The sequence below is a fragment of the Gymnoscopelus braueri genome (assembly GCF_963280865.1).
Source record: "Gymnoscopelus braueri genome assembly, chromosome: 9".
Taxonomy (NCBI): domain Eukaryota; kingdom Metazoa; phylum Chordata; class Actinopteri; order Myctophiformes; family Myctophidae; genus Gymnoscopelus; species Gymnoscopelus braueri.
Genome location: NC_137610.1, coordinates 16,121,065 through 16,126,715, shown reverse-complemented (window position 1 = coordinate 16,126,715; position 5,651 = coordinate 16,121,065).

Here is a 5,651-nt window from a genome sequence, read left to right as displayed (position 1 = left end):
AGTGAAAGTTGTGATATTGTCATTAAGGACAAGACTCCCTGTTTATGACCTTAAACACATATATCCATTTATTCAAGGTGAATACAAATGCAATATAATAGCAGAAATTTGAAATTATGGATGGATTTAGTAGTAATATATATTTTGTTGAATATATTGTGACTGTTTTTCCCCCTCTATGCTGCTAACAATAAATCACAAGGTGTTAATAAAACATGTAAAATCACTGTGGTAGCTTTTTTTTAATTGATAAAGGAACTGCAGCCTCATCATGTGCTGATAATAAGCCTAATGACCATGCAGCAATGTCTTGTCCATAGTTGACTGAAGACTGCCATCTAGTGGACATGGAGAAGGAGCATATTTGTTTTTTATTATTTGTTTTATTTTTTACTTATCAACAATTGATGTGAAAAATATCTTATTGATTTTTAAATAATCAACTAAATTGATTAGTCTGATTATGCAGTGCTGCGGTCCAGACTGTTGCACAAAAATAGCGAAAATAGACAGTCTTGTGCTCACAAGCTCATTGTGAGCACAAGTCAATTATTTTTTATTTGAATTAAATATTGATCGATTATGATTTATAATCGATTAAATCTATTAGTTTGATTAACTGTTGCACCTTGAGTAATGTCAAATCCAACTACTGTATCAGCAGAATATTATAATGTCAACTCTGTCTCAGTACTACACCAGGCACATTGTAAACGTATTACTTATTTACTTAAGTTTTCTGGCCAATTGCAGATAATCCCCTCTTTTCTGCCATGACTCACTTATTTTATGCTTTGAGATGTTTTACAGTCTATTGATACAGCAATTAAGGATTGCAGAATTTAAATGAAATATTTTAATCACTGTAATCCACTGTACTTTGACTGTAGAAAGACATCCAGAAAAGTGAGAAACACTGCAGAATCATGCAATACCAATATGACTGATTGTCAAAATGTATAGGTCACATATCTTGACATGCTGTAATTGATGACAGCCTCTTCCTAGATTCTTAAAATGCATAGCATTTCCTGTAACGGCAGCTTTGTTGTCATGGACACGGATAATAAAAAAAGAGGGAAGGAAGAAAAGAAAAAAACATGATCTGTGTCCATAGCAACTGAGACGAGTTTAGTGCTGCCAAAAATGGTTTAGGCAAAAGTCTTCCAGAGATGGGAGATACAGTATGTGTGCTAGATGCAAGTGCCTTGCATGACACATACGGCCACCCTACACATCTCTCAAATCCAATCCATTGATCACGTCCGAGCCAAATGAATCGAACGTTATCTCAGCAATGATGTAGACAGCCTACTGTTCAAATGGGTTAAATAACTGCAGAACATTCGCACAAGGCGTCAGTGTACAGTAAATGCATTCACATGAAAGGCTTTGAAACACTTTGAAACCATGTCCTAGATGCACACCATTGGCGCTACTGTAAACATCATTGTTGGATTAATACATGACCCCAGAATAATCTTTCTGAGTTGTTTGTGTGTTCACAGCAAGAAAATAAGTCCTTTTTCCTGAAAACAGAGCAAAGCATGCTCCTGAAGCCTCTAATCCCCCTTAGAAATCTTAGTCAATTACTATAAATAGACTCCATCCATGGTGCCCTCTACTGGAAATCATTTGGAACCACTGACATGCACAGAGCTGCATTCTGGAGTATCAATCGACGCTATGACACTGTGGCAAAATTCTTACCTAAATCAGGAGACTCGCCTGCGGTTGATCATTACACAGTAAAATCCTCCGTGTTCATTTATCAACTTGCAACAAAGAGCCTTTTTCAAATGTAACCAAATGGACCATTTGGTTATATTTGTACACTCTTAGACATGACATGATCAATTGCTTGTTTGTTTGGTGCTATGATGTCGTTGGTCAACTCATTTACATGTGAAGACATTTCCCCCATGACCCCAGCAGCAAGCTGCAGTCAGCCAATCCCCCAGGCTCCACAACCCTCTCTCTCTCTTGGGGCATCATTAGCGGGAATTACCTGGTTTTCACAGAAAAAGCCTAATGAAGCCTTCCACTCAATTGAGGGCCTCTTGTGTTTGCAGACAGAGTGGAAATCCCTCCCTCTTTCTGAAAACAATCATCTCTCATCTATATTACAATTGGCAAACTTGCTGTACCTGGGAACGAACTGGGAACTGGGAACGAACAAATAAAAAACTGCGCACTGCGCATGCGTATGCACCGCTGTTGCCAGATCGTGCGCGAGCAACAAGCAACCAGCTTCATGAAAAAACACAAAGCTGCGCACTGCGCATGCGTCGACGCACTTTCTCTAACAAATGTACACCCACTTCACGCTTACAACACCTGGACATGGCAACCCAACCTCACTCTCCGAGCCTATCAGCGTCGTCGCTCAAACACGAACGGCAGCCATTGTTTCTGTCCATTGTTTCTGTGGCCAGCTTTCTCCGCACTTTTCAACTTCAAAAAGCTCTCAAACTTCTTCTTTGAGGCACGGAATTTACTTATAAGATATCGTTTGGATAGAATTTAGTTGTTTCACTTCATATGTGTGGTCAATTAATCATGACAGAGCCTATTTTTAAAAAAAAATTCAGAGAACCGGCAGGGGCGGCCAGTCACACGCATGTATCCGAATAAGGCACCCTATTTTGGGCATGGCCATCTCAAAAGTCCCGTTGCGTCACATTAGTCGCGGAGGTGGCAAAAATGCACTGCAATTGGTTGAAGGCCAAAAACGGTGCGTACTCACCCACCAGCGTATGTTGGCACACACACACACACACACACACATACACACACACACACACACACACACACACACACACACACACACACACACACACACACACACACACACACACACACACACACACACACACACACACACACACACACACACACACACAGAGATCTGTTGTGCTGTAGTCAAGGCTTTGTAGTGCAAAAAAAAAACGGGGAGAGAGTGACACCACGCACGTCTCTGTGTGTGTGTGTGTGTGTGGTGGGGGTGGGGCGGGGGGGACAGCCATGCGCGCACACAGGGAGAGAGGGGGAGAGAGAGGGAGGGTGGGAGAGAGAGAATAAAATAAGCGAGCCCTCGCTTATTTTTGCGCGGACGTAATTTGTTTGTCATTGTGGTGAATGTTGTGTGTGCTGCTGATTTTTGTTGTGTGAAGCTTAATGTCAGAGTGTTTGTGCCTCAGTGCGACTGCAGAGTTCATGTGCAACATCTTGCATGAGTGGCTGTGGCTTTACAGTTTTCCTTCGCCGTGTCTGTAGGTCACGGCCTGGAGACCCCAGGGTCTCCAGGGACCCCTAAGGGGGGGGGGGCGGGGGCCGACCCTCTGGGTATTTTGTATTTATTTTTTTTATCCCATGATTTTGTACCCCCAAACGATATTTTCTTTGGGGGGGTTAGGGAGGGGGGTAGGGGGGGGGGTACTAGACGTTCTGCACTTCTAGTTATTCAACAATTAGCAAGCCTGGCCTAGGAGGCAACAGAGACCAGGGCTATTTCAGACTCACTCTCTTGGGCTATGCTGCCCTCTTTGAACCAGAATAGAGGTAGAGAGAGAGAGAGAGAGAGAGAGAGAGAGAGAGAGAGAGAGAGAGAGAGAGAGAGAGAGAGAGAGAGAGAGAGAGAGAGAGAGAGAGAGAGAGAGAGAGAGAGAGAGAGAGAGAGAGAGAGAGAGACAGACAGACAGACAGACAGACAGACAGACAGACAGACAGACAGACAGAGATAATATAGAGACAAACCCAGACAAAGAGACAGGGACAAATGATGGGGGTGGAAATACTGCTTTCTTTGGGCTCTGAAATAAAGAGATAGAAGTGGGTCAGAGGTCATAATAGCCTGCATAATGTTGCAGGTCAAGATGCATATTTGCCCTGATAAGGGGTGATTCATTTCCCCCACCACTGGAAGCAAATCTGGGAAAAACCTTAAAGAAAGTCAAAGAACAAACAGTTCCAGTTGTGCATTACAATACCATGTCCATTATAATATAAACTGTAAATGCATTTTTATACACAGTAACATTATTGTTTTAACTACAGTATCTGCTAACAAAAGGTGATTCAAGTAAAGACAATTGGAACATAAACAACAAACACATTTCATAAATTGTCATTGTTGTGTAAATTGCACAACACGTGCCAGAAGTCCAGGTTTGTCAGCAGGGTAGAAATTCAAGCTCCTGCGTTGCGATGCTGCAGTCAGTCAGTGGAATGTAAAGAATTGCTTTCAGGCATCCAGTGCTACTCTGATAAGGTGTGCAGTGACCCCTGCTCATACCATTTGATCCTTCATCCTCTGGCTTGTGGAAGATGTGAAAGGATTTCTGACAGGAACAGGGACCCCCCCCCCCCCCCCCAATGTTAAACATTTCGAAAACCAGTTACGTTGCTCCACTTCTCAACATTTCAGCTAAAAAGGAGGGTGCATGTATCTTAGAAGACAACACTCATGTTTTGTGGATGTTGTTGTTACTGTATATCTACCAGGCTGGCGGCCAGGGACAGAGATGATGTTTTTGCCTCTGTCTGTACTGTATGTGTGTCTCACAAACCGCTGGACCTATCAGCGCTAAATATTTTGTGAATTATAATAAGGGTTATAATAAACAAGGTTAAGACAGACATTCTACGTCATAGCGTGCGCCATAGATGCACTGGGAGGCAAACTGGCGCCGGAAGTTCAGTGGAATGCATTGAAGTCAATGAGAGGCGAATGGACCAGCTTATGAATAAACAAGCTTTTTTATTGAGTGCGACCGTTGTCATATAATCGGTTCAGGAAAATAAAAGAAGATATATCACATGTTGTTTTCTGACCTTGTTTTCCAACGTGCGCACTGCATAATTATATTGAGGTATTTAAAGAGCACAGAGTCCGTTTCTGGCCTGTGCAGTATTCGCTCTGGCAAATTCGTCAGTTTTACAGGCGCCACAAAAAAAAAAGTTTAACCGTATGTTGTGGAAAAACTATGTCACCTCACAGCTTCCTCGGGTCTTGATGGCTGCAACCCACGTTTTACACAACCCTGGGTAGGCCACCCGGTGTGGGCGGAGATATGCACTCCACAGAGTGCACCTTTCTAGTTTTAGACTGTCAGTGCAGTGTGTGTGTGTGTGTGTGTGTGTGTGTGTGTGTGTGTGTGTGTGTGTGTGTGTGTGTGTGTGTGTGTGTGTGTGTGTGTGTGTGTGTGTGTGTGTGTGTGTGTGTGTGTGTGTGTGTGTGTGTGTGTGTGTGTGTGTGTGTGTGTGGTGTGTCTGCATATTTCTGTGCATCAATGTCTGTGTTTGTATGTGTGTGGATCTAAGGTTGTCTGTGTGTATCTTTGTGAGTGGACAGAGGTGTGTGTGTGTGTGTGTGTGTGTGTGTGTGTGTGTGTGTGTGTGTGTGTGTGTGTGTGTGTGTGCGTGTGCGTGTGCGTGTGCGTGTGCGTGTGCGTGTGCGTCTGTGTCTGTGTCTGTGTCTGTGTGTGTGTGTGTGTGTGTGTGTGTGTGTGTGTGTGTGTGTGTGTGTGCGTGTGCGTGTGCGTGTGCGTGCGTGCGTGCGTGGACGAAGGCCTCCGCGTTGCTGATGGTGGGAATGCAGGCCGGCATTAATCCCAGAGGAGAGCGGGGTGCGCTGCAGAGGAGATGCTTTA